At 44.2% G+C, this 12,057-nt stretch overlaps 42 non-coding genes across 42 annotated transcripts; all 42 read left to right on the forward strand.

Annotated features, from left to right (window-relative positions):
* The first annotated feature begins 2,275 nt into the window (after positions 1-2,275).
* On the forward strand, positions 2,276-2,394 carry LOC144395442 (5S ribosomal RNA). The gene has a single exon (XR_013457576.1). It is a non-coding gene; the product is annotated as a 5S ribosomal RNA (ribosomal RNA).
* A 117-nt stretch (positions 2,395-2,511) lies between these two features.
* Positions 2,512-2,630, forward strand: LOC144396090 (5S ribosomal RNA). The gene has a single exon (XR_013458236.1). It is a non-coding gene; the product is annotated as a 5S ribosomal RNA (ribosomal RNA).
* A 116-nt stretch (positions 2,631-2,746) lies between these two features.
* LOC144397194 (5S ribosomal RNA) lies at positions 2,747-2,865 on the forward strand. Its single transcript, XR_013459339.1, has one exon. It is a non-coding gene; the product is annotated as a 5S ribosomal RNA (ribosomal RNA).
* Positions 2,866-2,982: 117 nt separating this feature from the next.
* On the forward strand, positions 2,983-3,101 carry LOC144391716 (5S ribosomal RNA). Its single transcript, XR_013455319.1, has one exon. It is a non-coding gene; the product is annotated as a 5S ribosomal RNA (ribosomal RNA).
* A 116-nt stretch (positions 3,102-3,217) lies between these two features.
* LOC144395453 (5S ribosomal RNA) lies at positions 3,218-3,336 on the forward strand. Its single transcript, XR_013457587.1, has one exon. It is a non-coding gene; the product is annotated as a 5S ribosomal RNA (ribosomal RNA).
* A 117-nt stretch (positions 3,337-3,453) lies between these two features.
* LOC144395464 (5S ribosomal RNA) lies at positions 3,454-3,572 on the forward strand. The gene has a single exon (XR_013457598.1). It is a non-coding gene; the product is annotated as a 5S ribosomal RNA (ribosomal RNA).
* Positions 3,573-3,688: 116 nt separating this feature from the next.
* On the forward strand, positions 3,689-3,807 carry LOC144401608 (5S ribosomal RNA). The gene has a single exon (XR_013463543.1). It is a non-coding gene; the product is annotated as a 5S ribosomal RNA (ribosomal RNA).
* Positions 3,808-3,924: 117 nt separating this feature from the next.
* Positions 3,925-4,043, forward strand: LOC144399674 (5S ribosomal RNA). Its single transcript, XR_013461820.1, has one exon. It is a non-coding gene; the product is annotated as a 5S ribosomal RNA (ribosomal RNA).
* Positions 4,044-4,160: 117 nt separating this feature from the next.
* On the forward strand, positions 4,161-4,279 carry LOC144398231 (5S ribosomal RNA). The gene has a single exon (XR_013460378.1). It is a non-coding gene; the product is annotated as a 5S ribosomal RNA (ribosomal RNA).
* Positions 4,280-4,395: 116 nt separating this feature from the next.
* On the forward strand, positions 4,396-4,514 carry LOC144396091 (5S ribosomal RNA). Its single transcript, XR_013458237.1, has one exon. It is a non-coding gene; the product is annotated as a 5S ribosomal RNA (ribosomal RNA).
* A 116-nt stretch (positions 4,515-4,630) lies between these two features.
* On the forward strand, positions 4,631-4,749 carry LOC144395475 (5S ribosomal RNA). Its single transcript, XR_013457609.1, has one exon. It is a non-coding gene; the product is annotated as a 5S ribosomal RNA (ribosomal RNA).
* Positions 4,750-4,866: 117 nt separating this feature from the next.
* On the forward strand, positions 4,867-4,985 carry LOC144400869 (5S ribosomal RNA). The gene has a single exon (XR_013462804.1). It is a non-coding gene; the product is annotated as a 5S ribosomal RNA (ribosomal RNA).
* A 117-nt stretch (positions 4,986-5,102) lies between these two features.
* LOC144397972 (5S ribosomal RNA) lies at positions 5,103-5,221 on the forward strand. Its single transcript, XR_013460119.1, has one exon. It is a non-coding gene; the product is annotated as a 5S ribosomal RNA (ribosomal RNA).
* Positions 5,222-5,337: 116 nt separating this feature from the next.
* Positions 5,338-5,456, forward strand: LOC144397161 (5S ribosomal RNA). The gene has a single exon (XR_013459306.1). It is a non-coding gene; the product is annotated as a 5S ribosomal RNA (ribosomal RNA).
* A 116-nt stretch (positions 5,457-5,572) lies between these two features.
* Positions 5,573-5,691, forward strand: LOC144389758 (5S ribosomal RNA). The gene has a single exon (XR_013453910.1). It is a non-coding gene; the product is annotated as a 5S ribosomal RNA (ribosomal RNA).
* Positions 5,692-5,807: 116 nt separating this feature from the next.
* On the forward strand, positions 5,808-5,926 carry LOC144401609 (5S ribosomal RNA). Its single transcript, XR_013463544.1, has one exon. It is a non-coding gene; the product is annotated as a 5S ribosomal RNA (ribosomal RNA).
* A 116-nt stretch (positions 5,927-6,042) lies between these two features.
* On the forward strand, positions 6,043-6,161 carry LOC144395486 (5S ribosomal RNA). The gene has a single exon (XR_013457620.1). It is a non-coding gene; the product is annotated as a 5S ribosomal RNA (ribosomal RNA).
* A 117-nt stretch (positions 6,162-6,278) lies between these two features.
* Positions 6,279-6,397, forward strand: LOC144396092 (5S ribosomal RNA). Its single transcript, XR_013458238.1, has one exon. It is a non-coding gene; the product is annotated as a 5S ribosomal RNA (ribosomal RNA).
* Positions 6,398-6,513: 116 nt separating this feature from the next.
* On the forward strand, positions 6,514-6,632 carry LOC144397195 (5S ribosomal RNA). Its single transcript, XR_013459340.1, has one exon. It is a non-coding gene; the product is annotated as a 5S ribosomal RNA (ribosomal RNA).
* A 117-nt stretch (positions 6,633-6,749) lies between these two features.
* On the forward strand, positions 6,750-6,868 carry LOC144391727 (5S ribosomal RNA). Its single transcript, XR_013455320.1, has one exon. It is a non-coding gene; the product is annotated as a 5S ribosomal RNA (ribosomal RNA).
* A 116-nt stretch (positions 6,869-6,984) lies between these two features.
* On the forward strand, positions 6,985-7,103 carry LOC144395498 (5S ribosomal RNA). The gene has a single exon (XR_013457632.1). It is a non-coding gene; the product is annotated as a 5S ribosomal RNA (ribosomal RNA).
* Positions 7,104-7,220: 117 nt separating this feature from the next.
* On the forward strand, positions 7,221-7,339 carry LOC144395509 (5S ribosomal RNA). The gene has a single exon (XR_013457643.1). It is a non-coding gene; the product is annotated as a 5S ribosomal RNA (ribosomal RNA).
* Positions 7,340-7,455: 116 nt separating this feature from the next.
* LOC144401610 (5S ribosomal RNA) lies at positions 7,456-7,574 on the forward strand. The gene has a single exon (XR_013463545.1). It is a non-coding gene; the product is annotated as a 5S ribosomal RNA (ribosomal RNA).
* A 117-nt stretch (positions 7,575-7,691) lies between these two features.
* LOC144399675 (5S ribosomal RNA) lies at positions 7,692-7,810 on the forward strand. Its single transcript, XR_013461821.1, has one exon. It is a non-coding gene; the product is annotated as a 5S ribosomal RNA (ribosomal RNA).
* Positions 7,811-7,927: 117 nt separating this feature from the next.
* On the forward strand, positions 7,928-8,046 carry LOC144396093 (5S ribosomal RNA). Its single transcript, XR_013458239.1, has one exon. It is a non-coding gene; the product is annotated as a 5S ribosomal RNA (ribosomal RNA).
* A 116-nt stretch (positions 8,047-8,162) lies between these two features.
* LOC144396094 (5S ribosomal RNA) lies at positions 8,163-8,281 on the forward strand. The gene has a single exon (XR_013458240.1). It is a non-coding gene; the product is annotated as a 5S ribosomal RNA (ribosomal RNA).
* Positions 8,282-8,397: 116 nt separating this feature from the next.
* LOC144389759 (5S ribosomal RNA) lies at positions 8,398-8,516 on the forward strand. Its single transcript, XR_013453911.1, has one exon. It is a non-coding gene; the product is annotated as a 5S ribosomal RNA (ribosomal RNA).
* Positions 8,517-8,632: 116 nt separating this feature from the next.
* LOC144395520 (5S ribosomal RNA) lies at positions 8,633-8,751 on the forward strand. Its single transcript, XR_013457654.1, has one exon. It is a non-coding gene; the product is annotated as a 5S ribosomal RNA (ribosomal RNA).
* Positions 8,752-8,868: 117 nt separating this feature from the next.
* Positions 8,869-8,987, forward strand: LOC144400870 (5S ribosomal RNA). The gene has a single exon (XR_013462805.1). It is a non-coding gene; the product is annotated as a 5S ribosomal RNA (ribosomal RNA).
* A 117-nt stretch (positions 8,988-9,104) lies between these two features.
* On the forward strand, positions 9,105-9,223 carry LOC144397973 (5S ribosomal RNA). The gene has a single exon (XR_013460120.1). It is a non-coding gene; the product is annotated as a 5S ribosomal RNA (ribosomal RNA).
* A 116-nt stretch (positions 9,224-9,339) lies between these two features.
* LOC144397272 (5S ribosomal RNA) lies at positions 9,340-9,458 on the forward strand. The gene has a single exon (XR_013459417.1). It is a non-coding gene; the product is annotated as a 5S ribosomal RNA (ribosomal RNA).
* A 116-nt stretch (positions 9,459-9,574) lies between these two features.
* On the forward strand, positions 9,575-9,693 carry LOC144389760 (5S ribosomal RNA). The gene has a single exon (XR_013453912.1). It is a non-coding gene; the product is annotated as a 5S ribosomal RNA (ribosomal RNA).
* A 116-nt stretch (positions 9,694-9,809) lies between these two features.
* Positions 9,810-9,928, forward strand: LOC144401611 (5S ribosomal RNA). The gene has a single exon (XR_013463546.1). It is a non-coding gene; the product is annotated as a 5S ribosomal RNA (ribosomal RNA).
* Positions 9,929-10,044: 116 nt separating this feature from the next.
* LOC144396095 (5S ribosomal RNA) lies at positions 10,045-10,163 on the forward strand. The gene has a single exon (XR_013458241.1). It is a non-coding gene; the product is annotated as a 5S ribosomal RNA (ribosomal RNA).
* Positions 10,164-10,279: 116 nt separating this feature from the next.
* Positions 10,280-10,398, forward strand: LOC144397002 (5S ribosomal RNA). The gene has a single exon (XR_013459148.1). It is a non-coding gene; the product is annotated as a 5S ribosomal RNA (ribosomal RNA).
* Positions 10,399-10,515: 117 nt separating this feature from the next.
* On the forward strand, positions 10,516-10,634 carry LOC144399209 (5S ribosomal RNA). The gene has a single exon (XR_013461354.1). It is a non-coding gene; the product is annotated as a 5S ribosomal RNA (ribosomal RNA).
* Positions 10,635-10,750: 116 nt separating this feature from the next.
* LOC144395531 (5S ribosomal RNA) lies at positions 10,751-10,869 on the forward strand. The gene has a single exon (XR_013457665.1). It is a non-coding gene; the product is annotated as a 5S ribosomal RNA (ribosomal RNA).
* A 117-nt stretch (positions 10,870-10,986) lies between these two features.
* Positions 10,987-11,105, forward strand: LOC144391738 (5S ribosomal RNA). The gene has a single exon (XR_013455321.1). It is a non-coding gene; the product is annotated as a 5S ribosomal RNA (ribosomal RNA).
* Positions 11,106-11,221: 116 nt separating this feature from the next.
* On the forward strand, positions 11,222-11,340 carry LOC144395542 (5S ribosomal RNA). The gene has a single exon (XR_013457676.1). It is a non-coding gene; the product is annotated as a 5S ribosomal RNA (ribosomal RNA).
* Positions 11,341-11,457: 117 nt separating this feature from the next.
* On the forward strand, positions 11,458-11,576 carry LOC144396096 (5S ribosomal RNA). Its single transcript, XR_013458242.1, has one exon. It is a non-coding gene; the product is annotated as a 5S ribosomal RNA (ribosomal RNA).
* Positions 11,577-11,692: 116 nt separating this feature from the next.
* Positions 11,693-11,811, forward strand: LOC144395553 (5S ribosomal RNA). The gene has a single exon (XR_013457687.1). It is a non-coding gene; the product is annotated as a 5S ribosomal RNA (ribosomal RNA).
* Positions 11,812-11,928: 117 nt separating this feature from the next.
* Positions 11,929-12,047, forward strand: LOC144396097 (5S ribosomal RNA). Its single transcript, XR_013458243.1, has one exon. It is a non-coding gene; the product is annotated as a 5S ribosomal RNA (ribosomal RNA).
* Positions 12,048-12,057: the final 10 nt, after the last annotated feature.

Below are 12,057 nucleotides of genomic sequence, written 5' to 3' on the forward strand. Positions count from 1 at the left end.
ATGTCTCTTATAAGTCTTAAATAGGGCAAAACCCAGAGTGCCTTCTTTACACCTCTCCCATATCGTTATGGTTTCCTCCATTTTCATCACAGGTTATTTATTTATTCACACGTGGTTTTTGAACACAAGAGAAAGGACTCAATGCCCAATACTGTGAACCCAATCAAGAACCTTCTACTGTATTAGAGGAATACAGCGCTCGATTGTTGAGGCTTATAACACCAGTTCACTCGTATTGTTTTATTTCTCTCGTATTTATACCACCATCATTTAACTATGATTTTCCCTTTTACCCTTTAATACATATCCCCACAGATGTGTAATCCGGTCAAACACTTTTCACTGTCGGATTCTCAGTCCTTTTTCAAGTCCTGATACGCACAGCTTCCAGGTTCGGTAAAACACCAGGAGTTACACCAACCACCCACACATTTCCCAGTATGAAAAACAACAAATCTTTCCCTGTGTCCTTATTTCTTCATCTAATATTCTAACCTGCCAGTCCAAGAATCACACGAGTAGGACTGCAGGACCAGAGGTATCTACGTACCACACGGATTGCAACTTGGATTTCTACAGACTAAGATTAACATAAATCCCTGCTCTATTCTAAACTGCCAGCCCACTGCATGCAAACGTGGGACCCCAGTCACCAGAGGTATCTACGTACCACACGGATTGTAACTTGGATTTCTACAGACTAAGAGTCGACCTCAGGGAACTCAAGTGAGCCCCGTCATTCCTTTTTAAACTCCTCATATATTTACCTAAGTCCCTAAACCTAAACCTAAAACTAAACCTAAACCTAAACCCCTACACTGTCTAAACTGCCAGTCCACTGCATGCAAACGTGGGACTGCAGTTACCAGAGGTATCTACGTACCACACGGATTGTAACTTGGATTTCTACAGACTAAGAGTCGACCTCAGGGAACTCAAGTGAGCCCCGTCATTCCTTTTTAAACTCTTCATGTATTTACCTAAGTCCCTAAACCTAAATCCCTACACTATTCTAAACTGCCAGTCCACTGCATGCAAACGTGGGACTGCAGTTACCAGAGGTATCTACGTACCACACGGATTGTAACTTGGATTTCTACCGACTAAGATTATATATATTTTTACCTAAATCCCTAAACCTATGGACACTTATTCACTTTCCCTAACGTTGAATTCAGTGTGAGTATGTGCTTATACTTTACATGTGATCAACAGGAAATTTTCAAATTTAGTTTTAAATTTAATGGTCTTATAACGACCTTATTCAGTCAATGGACAGAGACGAATTCTGCAGTTGACAACAAATCTTTTTAGAAGTATCCAATCACAGACATTTTATTCATTTAGAACAAAAGGTTGTCTGCTCACCTGATTCTGTTTGCGCGCCTGTTGTCAATGCTGAACCACGCCGCTGGTCCTTTCGGCTCGGTCCGGAAAACGGACGTCCCCGTCTTTCTTTGTCCAGGTCAGCAAATCACGTCGGGGTCACCAAATTGTAAGAATACGTGTTCAAGATTTGGAGCCTGGTCGGGGTTATCAAAAATTCAGCCGAATGACTTCTCTCGTTCTGGAAAATTTATTTGTCAGATCACAGGTCAAGTATCAGCGCTGCGTTTGCAAAGGCAGGAGCAGTTCAGGCAGCACACAGGCCGGAAGAACAACTAACTAACATCAGCAAGAACATCATGTTTTATAACCCTTGAAAGACAGAGAAGGAAATATTTCTATTGGCCCTAAACTGGCGTAGAGGAGGACCTTCCACCTCCCGCATCTAAGATCCGGTCACATCCAATGTCCAGACTCCTGACTTAACGTAAACATCGTAAACAGAGTGTGTATGTTGAATAGTGTTGGTGTGTCTCTAACCCCCCTTTGGCTGGTAAATCTTCTAGTTGACCCGCAGACCTTACATTCCTCAGCCAGGACACAAACTGACTCCCCATCCTGTCAGACTCGTGTCTGCCTGCTTGGCAGATCCTGCTTACCCCCTTACCTAACTCTTAAATCAAGACAAGACAGCAAAACCCCCAACTAAGCCCACGAAAATAACTTTTGATTATCACTCCGCCTGATCTCGTCTGATCTCAGAAGCTAAGCAGAGTAGGGCCTGGTTAGTACTTGGATGGAAGACCGCCTGGGAATCCCAGGTGCTGTAAGCTTTTTCATTTCGATCTGTAAAAGACACAGAGAAGGCCTTAGAAAGTGACTCCATTTCATTGTCAAAACTACAAAACCTTTGACACATTTTAAAAGATTAGGAAGAGGACATACGGTTGCTTACGGCCATACCTCTCTGGCTCCGCCTGATCTCGTCAGATCTCAGAAGCTAAGCAGAGTAGGGCCTGGTTAGTACTTGGATGGAAGACCGCCTGGGAATCCCAGGTGCCGTAAGCTTTTTCATTTCTCTCTCTGGAAGAAATCGAGAAGGCATTAGAAAGTGACTCCTTTTTCATTATCAAAACTCCAAAACCTTTGACACATTTTAAAAGATTAGGAAGAGGACATACAGTTGCTTACGGCCATACCTCTCTGGCTCCGCCTGATCTCGTCTGATCTCAGAAGCTAAGCAGAGTAGGGCCTGGTTAGTACTTGGATGGAAGACCGCCTGGGAATCCCAGGTGCTGTAAGCTTTTTCATTTCGATCTGTAAAAGACACAGAGAAGGCCTTAGAAAGTGACTCCATTTCATTGTCAAAACTACAAAACCTTTGACACATTTTAAAAGATTAGGAAGAGGACATACAGTTGCTTACGGCCATACCTCTCTTGCTCCGCCTGATCTCGTCTGATCTCAGAAGCTAAGCAGAGTAGGGCCTGGTTAGTACTTGGATGGAAGACCGCCTGGGAATCCCAGGTGCCGTAAGCTTTTTCATTTCTCTCTCTGGAAGAAATCGAGAAGGCATTAGAAAGTGACTCCTTTTTCATTATCTAAACTCCAAAACCTTTGACACATTTTAAAATATTAGGAAGAGGACATACAGTTGCTTACGGCCATACCTCTCTGGCTTCGCCTGATCTCGTCTGATCTCAGAAGCTAAGCAGAGTAGGGCCTGGTTAGTACTTGGATGGAAGACCGCCTGGGAATCCCAGGTGCTGTAAGCTTTTTTATTTCGATCTGTAAAAGACACAGAGAAGGCCTTAGAAAGTGACTCCATTTCATTGTCAAAACTACAAAACCTTTGACACATTTTAAAAGATTAGGAAGAGGACATACAGTTGCTTACGGCCATACCTCTCTGGCTCCGCCTGATCTCGTCAGATCTCAGAAGCTAAGCAGAGTAGGGCCTGGTTAGTACTTGGATGGAAGACCGCCTGGGAATCCCAGGTGCCGTAAGCTTTTTCATTTCTCTCTCTGGAAGAAATCGAGAAGGCATTAGAAAGTGACTCCTTTTTCATTATCTAAACTCCAAAACCTTTGACACATTTTAAAATATTAGGAAGAGGACATACAGTTGCTTACGGCCATACCTCTCTGGCTCCGCCTGATCTCGTCAGATCTCAGAAGCTAAGCAGAGTAGGGCCTGGTTAGTACTTGGATGGAAGACCGCCTGGGAATCCCAGGTGCCGTAAGCTTTTTCATTTCTATCTGTAAAAGACACAGAGAAGGCCTTAGAAAGTGACTCCATTTCATTGTCAAAACTACAAAACCTTTGACACATTTTAAAAGATTAGGTAGAGGACATACAGTTGCTTACGGCCATACCTCTCTGGCTCCGCCTGATCTCGTCTGATCTCAGAAGCTAAGCAGAGTAGGGCCTGGTTAGTACTTGGATGGAAGACCGCCTGGGAATCCCAGGTGCCGTAAGCTTTTTCATTTCTCTCTCTGGAAGAAATCGAGAAGGCATTAGAAAGTGACTCCTTTTTCATTATCAAAACTCCAAAACCTTTGACACATTTTAAAAGATTAGGAAGAGGACATACAGTTGCTTACGGCCATACCTCTCTGGCTCGGCCTGATCTCGTCTGATCTCAGAAGCTAAGCAGAGTAGGGCCTGGTTAGTACTTGGATGGAAGACCGCCTGCGAATCCCAGGTGCTGTAAGCTTTTTCATTTCGATCTGTAAAAGACACAGAGAAGGCCTTAGAAAGTGACTCCTTTTTCATTATCAAAACTCCAAAACCTTTGACACATTTTAAAAGATTAGGAAGAGGACATACAGTTGCTAACGGCCATACCTCTCTGGCTCCGCCTGATCTCGTCTGATCTCAGAAGCTAAGCAGAGTAGGGCCTGGTTAGTACTTGGATGGAAGACCGCCTGGGAATCCCAGGTGCTGTAAGCTTTTTCATTTCGATCTGTAAAAGACACAGAGAAGGCCTTAGAAAGTGACTCCATTTCATTGTCAAAACTACAAAACCTTTGACACATTTTAAAAGATTAGGAAGAGGACATACAGTTGCTTACGGCCATACCTCTCTGGCTCCGCCTGATCTCGTCTGATCTCAGAAGCTAAGCAGAGTAGGGCCTGGTTAGTACTTGGATGGAAGACCGCCTGGGAATCCCAGGTGCTGTAAGCTTTTTCATTTCGATCTGTAAAAGACACAGAGAAGGCCTTAGAAAGTGACTCCATTTCATTGTCAAAACTACAAAACCTTTGACACATTTTAAAAGATTAGGAAGAGGACATACAGTTGCTTACGGCCATACCTCTCTGGCTCCGCCTGATCTCGTCAGATCTCAGAAGCTAAGCAGAGTAGGGCCTGGTTAGTACTTGGATGGAAGACCGCCTGGGAATCCCAGGTGCCGTAAGCTTTTTCATTTCTCTCTCTGGAAGAAATCGAGAAGGCATTAGAAAGTGACTCCTTTTTCATTATCTAAACTCCAAAACCTTTGACACATTTTAAAATATTAGGAAGAGGACATACAGTTGCTTACGGCCATACCTCTCTGGCTTCGCCTGATCTCGTCTGATCTCAGAAGCTAAGCAGAGTAGGGCCTGGTTAGTACTTGGATGGAAGACCGCCTGGGAATCCCAGGTGCCGTAAGCTTTTTCATTTCTCTCTCTGGAAGAAATCGAGAAGGCATTAGAAAGTGACTCCTTTTTCATTATCAAAACTCCAAAACCTTAGACACATTTTAAAAGATTAGGAAGAGGACATACAGTTGCTTACGGCCATACCTCTCTGGCTCTGCCTGATCTCGTCTGATCTCAGAAGCTAAGCAGAGTAGGGCCTGGTTAGTACTTGGATGGAAGACCGCCTGGGAATCCCAGGTGCTGTAAGCTTTTTCATTTCGATCTGTAAAAGACACAGAGAAGGCCTTAGAAAGTGACTCCATTTCTTTGTCAAAACTACAAAACCTTTGACACATTTTAAAAGATTAGGAAGAGGACATACAGTTGCTTACGGCCATACCTCTCTGGCTCCGCCTGATCTCATCTGATCTCAGAAGCTAAGCAGAGTAGGGCCTGGTTAGTACTTGGATGGAAGACCGCCTGGGAATCCCAGGTGCTGTAAGCTTTTTTATTTCGATCTGTAAAAGACACAAAGAAGAACTTAGAAAGTGACTCCATTTCATTGTCAAAACTCCAAAACCTTTGACACATTTTAAAAGATTAGGTAGAGGACATACAGTTGCTTACGGCCATACCTCTCTGGCTCCGCCTGATCTCGTCAGATCTCAGAAGCTAAGCAGAGTAGGGCCTGGTTAGTACTTGGATGGAAGACCGCCTGGGAATCCCAGGTGCTGTAAGCTTTTTCATTTCGATCTGTAAAAGACACAGAGAAGGCCTTAGAAAGTGACTCCATTTAATTGTCAAAACTACAAAACCTTTGACACATTTTAAAAGATTAGGTAGAGGACATACAGTTGCTTACGGCCATACCTCTCTGGCTCCGCCTGATCTCGTCTGATCTCAGAAGCTAAGCAGAGTAGGGCCTGGTTAGTACTTGGATGGAAGACCGCCTGGGAATCCCAGGTGCCGTAAGCTTTTTTATTTCTATCTGTAAAAGACACAGAGAAGGCCTTAGAAAGTGACTCCATTTCATTGTCAAAACTACAAAACCTTTGACACATTTTAAAAGATTAGGTAGAGGACATACAGTTGCTTACGGCCATACCTCTCTGGCTCCGCCTGATCTCGTCAGATCTCAGAAGCTAAGCAGAGTAGGGCCTGGTTAGTACTTGGATGGAAGACCGCCTGGGAATCCCAGGTGCCGTAAGCTTTTTCATTTCTCTCTCTGGAAGAAATCGAGAAGGCATTAGAAAGTGACTCCTTTTTCATTATCAAAACTCCAAAACCTTTGACACATTTTAAAAGATTAGGAAGAGGACATACAGTTGCTTACGGCCATACCTCTCTGGCTCCGCCTGATCTCGTCTGATCTCAGAAGCTAAGCAGAGTAGGGCCTGGTTAGTACTTGGATGGAAGACCGCCTGGGAATCCCAGGTGCTGTAAGCTTTTTCATTTCGATCTGTAAAAGACACAGAGAAGGCCTTAGAAAGTGACTCCATTTCATTGTCAAAACTACAAAACCTTTGACACATTTTAAAAGATTAGGAAGAGGACATACAGTTGCTTACGGCCATACCTCTCTTGCTCCGCCTGATCTCGTCTGATCTCAGAAGCTAAGCAGAGTAGGGCCTGGTTAGTACTTGGATGGAAGACCGCCTGGGAATCCCAGGTGCCGTAAGCTTTTTCATTTCTCTCTCTGGAAGAAATCGAGAAGGCATTAGAAAGTGACTCCTTTTTCATTATCTAAACTCCAAAACCTTTGACACATTTTAAAAGATTAGGAAGAGGACATACAGTTGCTTACGGCCATACCTCTCTGGCTTCGCCTGATCTCGTCTGATCTCAGAAGCTAAGCAGAGTAGGGCCTGGTTAGTACTTGGATGGAAGACCGCCTGGGAATCCCAGGTGCTGTAAGCTTTTTTATTTCGATCTGTAAAAGACACAGAGAAGGCCTTAGAAAGTGACTCCATTTCATTGTCAAAACTACAAAACCTTTGACACATTTTAAAAGATTAGGAAGAGGACATACAGTTGCTTACGGCCATACCTCTCTGGCTCCGCCTGATCTCGTCAGATCTCAGAAGCTAAGCAGAGTAGGGCCTGGTTAGTACTTGGATGGAAGACCGCCTGGGAATCCCAGGTGCCGTAAGCTTTTTCATTTCTCTCTCTGGAAGAAATCGAGAAGGCATTAGAAAGTGACTCCTTTTTCATTATCTAAACTCCAAAACCTTTGACACATTTTAAAATATTAGGAAGAGGACATACAGTTGCTTACGGCCATACCTCTCTGGCTCCGCCTGATCTCGTCAGATCTCAGAAGCTAAGCAGAGTAGGGCCTGGTTAGTACTTGGATGGAAGACCGCCTGGGAATCCCAGGTGCCGTAAGCTTTTTCATTTCTATCTGTAAAAGACACAGAGAAGGCCTTAGAAAGTGACTCCATTTCATTGTCAAAACTACAAAACCTTTGACACATTTTAAAAGATTAGGTAGAGGACATACAGTTGCTTACGGCCATACCTCTCTGGCTCCGCCTGATCTCGTCTGATCTCAGAAGCTAAGCAGAGTAGGGCCTGGTTAGTACTTGGATGGAAGACCGCCTGGGAATCCCAGGTGCCGTAAGCTTTTTCATTTCTCTCTCTGGAAGAAATCGAGAAGGCATTAGAAAGTGACTCCTTTTTCATTATCAAAACTCCAAAACCTTTGACACATTTTAAAAGATTAGGAAGAGGACATACAGTTGCTTACGGCCATACCTCTCTGGCTCGGCCTGATCTCGTCTGATCTCAGAAGCTAAGCAGAGTAGGGCCTGGTTAGTACTTGGATGGAAGACCGCCTGCGAATCCCAGGTGCTGTAAGCTTTTTCATTTCGATCTGTAAAAGACACAGAGAAGGCCTTAGAAAGTGACTCCTTTTTCATTATCAAAACTCCAAAACCTTTGACACATTTTAAAAGATTAGGTAGAGGACATACAGTTGCTTACGGCCATACCTCTCTGGCTCCGCCTGATCTCGTCTGATCTCAGAAGCTAAGCAGAGTAGGGCCTGGTTAGTACTTGGATGGAAGACCGCCTGGGAATCCCAGGTGCTGTAAGCTTTTTCATTTCGATCTGTAAAAGACACAGAGAAGGCCTTAGAAAGTGACTCCATTTCATTGTCAAAACTACAAAACCTTTGACACATTTTAAAAGATTAGGAAGAGGACATACAGTTGCTTACGGCCATACCTCTCTGGCTCCGCCTGATCTCGTCTGATCTCAGAAGCTAAGCAGAGTAGGGCCTGGTTAGTACTTGGATGGAAGACCGCCTGGGAATCCCAGGTGCTGTAAGCTTTTTCATTTCGATCTGTAAAAGACACAGAGAAGGCCTTAGAAAGTGACTCCATTTCATTGTCAAAACTACAAAACCTTTGACACATTTTAAAAGATTAGGAAGAGGACATACAGTTGCTTACGGCCATACCTCTCTGGCTCCGCCTGATCTCGTCAGATCTCAGAAGCTAAGCAGAGTAGGGCCTGGTTAGTACTTGGATGGAAGACCGCCTGGGAATCCCAGGTGCTGTAAGCTTTTTCATTTCGATCTGTAAAAGACACAGAGAAGGCCTTAGAAAGTGACTCCATTTCATTGTCAAAACTACAAAACCTTTGACACATTTTAAAAGATTAGGAAGAGGACATACAGTTGCTTACGGCCATACCTCTCTGGCTCCGCCTGATCTCGTCAGATCTCAGAAGCTAAGCAGAGTAGGGCCTGGTTAGTACTTGGATGGAAGACCGCCTGGGAATCCCAGGTGCCGTAAGCTTTTTCATTTCTCTCTCTGGAAGAAATCGAGAAGGCATTAGAAAGTGACTCCTTTTTCATTATCTAAACTCCAAAACCTTTGACACATTTTAAAATATTAGGAAGAGGACATACAGTTGCTTACGGCCATACCTCTCTGGCTTCGCCTGATCTCGTCTGATCTCAGAAGCTAAGCAGAGTAGGGCCTGGTTAGTACTTGGATGGAAGACCGCCTGGGAATCCCAGGTGCCGTAAGCTTTTTCATTTCTCTCTCTGGAAGAAATCGAGAAGGCATTAGAAAGTGACTCCTTTTTCATTATCAAAACTCCAAAACCTTAGACACATTTTAAAAGATTAGGAAGAGGACATACAGTTGCTTACGGCCATACCTCTCTGGCTCTGCCTGATCTCGTCTGATCTCAGAAGCTAAGCAGAGTAGGGCCTGGTTAGTACTTGGATGGAAGACCGCCTGGGAATCCCAGGTGCTGTAAGCTTTTTCATTTCGATCTGTAAAAGACACAGAGAAGGCCTTAGAAAGTGACTCCATTTCTTTGTCAAAACTACAAAACCTTTGACACATTTTAAAAGATTAGGAAGAGGACATACAGTTGCTTACGGCCATACCTCTCTGGCTCCGCCTGATCTCATCTGATCTCAGAAGCTAAGCAGAGTAGGGCCTGGTTAGTACTTGGATGGAAGACCGCCTGGGAATCCCAGGTGCTGTAAGCTTTTTTATTTCGATCTGTAAAAGACACAAAGAAGAACTTAGAAAGTGACTCCATTTCATTGTCAAAACTCCAAAACCTTTGACACATTTTAAAAGATTAGGTAGAGGACATACAGTTGCTTACGGCCATACCTCTCTGGCTCCGCCTGATCTCGTCAGATCTCAGAAGCTAAGCAGAGTAGGGCCTGGTTAGTACTTGGATGGAAGACCGCCTGGGAATCCCAGGTGCTGTAAGCTTTTTCATTTCGATCTGTAAAAGACACAGAGAAGGCCTTAGAAAGTGACTCCATTTAATTGTCAAAACTACAAAACCTTTGACACATTTTAAAAGATTAGGTAGAGGACATACAGTTGCTTACGGCCATACCTCTCTGGCTCCGCCTGATCTCGTCTGATCTCAGAAGCTAAGCAGAGTAGGGCCTGGTTAGTACTTGGATGGAAGACCGCCTGGGAATCCCAGGTGCCGTAAGCTTTTTTATTTCTATCTGTAAAAGACACAGAGAAGGCCTTAGAAAGTGACTCCATTTCATTGTCAAAACTACAAAACCTTTGACACATTTTAAAAGATTAGGTAGAGGACATACAGTTGCTTACGGCCATACCTCTCTGGCTCCGCCTGATCTCGTCTGATCTCAGAAGCTAAGCAGAGTAGGGCCTGGTTAGTACTTGGATGGAAGACCGCCTGGGAATCCCAGGTGCTGTAAGCTTTTTCATTTCGATCTGTAAAAGACACAGAGAAGGCCTTAGAAAGTGACTCCATTTCATTGTCAAAACTACAAAACCTTTGACACATTTTAAAAGATTAGGAAGAGGACATACAGTTGCTTATGGCCATACCTCTCTGGCTCCGCCTGATCTCGTCAGATCTCAGAAGCTAAGCAGAGTAGGGCCTGGTTAGTACTTGGATGGAAGACCGCCTGGGAATCCCAGGTGCCGTAAGCTTTTTCATTTCTCTCTCTGGAAGAAATCGAGAAGGCATTAGAAAGTGACTCCTTTTTCATTATCAAAACTCCAAAACCTTTGACACATTTTAAAAGATTAGGAAGAGGACATACAGTTGCTTACGGCCATACCTCTCTGGCTCGGCCTGATCTCGTCTGATCTCAGAAGCTAAGCAGAGTAGGGCCTGGTTAGTACTTGGATGGAAGACCGCCTGGGAATCCCAGGTGCTGTAAGCTTTTTCATTTCGATCTGTAAAAGACACAGAGAAGGCCTTAGAAAGTGACTCCATTTCATTGTCAAAACTACAAAACCTTTGACACATTTTAAAAGATTAGGAAGAGGACATACAGTTGCTTACGGCCATACCTCTCTGGCTCCGCCTGATCTCGTCAGATCTCAGAAGCTAAGCAGAGTAGGGCCTGGTTAGTACTTGGATGGAAGACCGCCTGGGAATCCCAGGTGCCGTAAGCTTTTTCATTTCTCTCTCTGGAAGAAATCGAGAAGGCATTAGAAAGTGACTCCTTTTTCATTATCTAAACTCCAAAACCTTTGACACATTTTAAAATATTAGGAAGAGGACATACAGTTGCTTACGGCCATACCTCTCTGGCTTCGCCTGATCTCGTCTGATCTCAGAAGCTAAGCAGAGTAGGGCCTGGTTAGTACTTGGATGGAAGACCGCCTGGGAATCCCAGGTGCTGTAAGCTTTTTCATTTCGATCTGTAAAAGACACAGAGAAGGCCTTAGAAAGTGACTCCATTTAATTGTCAAAACTACAAAACCTTTGACACATTTTAAAAGATTAGGTAGAGGACATACAGTTGCTTACGGCCATACCTCTCTGGCTCCGCCTGATCTCGTCAGATCTCAGAAGCTAAGCAGAGTAGGGCCTGGTTAGTACTTGGATGGAAGACCGCCTGGGAATCCCAGGTGCCGTAAGCTTTTTCATTTCTCTCTCTGGAAGAAATCGAGAAGGCATTAGAAAGTGACTCCTTTTTCATTATCAAAACTCCAAAACCTTTGACACATTTTAAAAGATTAGGAAGAGGACATACAGTTGCTTACGGCCATACCTCTCTGGCTCCGCCTGATCTCGTCTGATCTCAGAAGCTAAGCAGAGTAGGGCCTGGTTAGTACTTGGATGGAAGACCGCCTGGGAATCCCAGGTGCTGTAAGCTTTTTCATTTCGATCTGTAAAAGACACAGAGAAGGCCTTAGAAAGTGACTCCATTTAATTGTCAAAACTACAAAACCTTTGACACATTTTAAAAGATTAGGTAGAGGACATACAGTTGCTTACGGCCATACCTCTCTGGCTCCGCCTGATCTCGTCAGATCTCAGAAGCTAAGCAGAGTAGGGCCTGGTTAGTACTTGGATGGAAGACCGCCTGGGAATCCCAGGTGCCGTAAGCTTTTTCATTTCTCTCTCTGGAAGAAATCGAGAAGGCATTAGAAAGTGACTCCTTTTTCATTATCAAAACTCCAAAACCTTTGACACATTTTAAAAGATTAGGAAGAGGACATACAGTTGCTTACGGCCATACCTCTCTGGCTCCGCCTGATCTCGTCTGATCTCAGAAGCTAAGCAGAGTAGGGCCTGGTTAGTACTTGGATGGAAGACCGCCTGGGAATCCCAGGTGCTGTAAGCTTTTTTATTTC

The sequence above is a fragment of the Gasterosteus aculeatus genome, chromosome 2, assembly GCF_964276395.1.
Source record: "Gasterosteus aculeatus chromosome 2, fGasAcu3.hap1.1, whole genome shotgun sequence".
Taxonomy (NCBI): Eukaryota; Metazoa; Chordata; class Actinopteri; order Perciformes; family Gasterosteidae; genus Gasterosteus; species Gasterosteus aculeatus.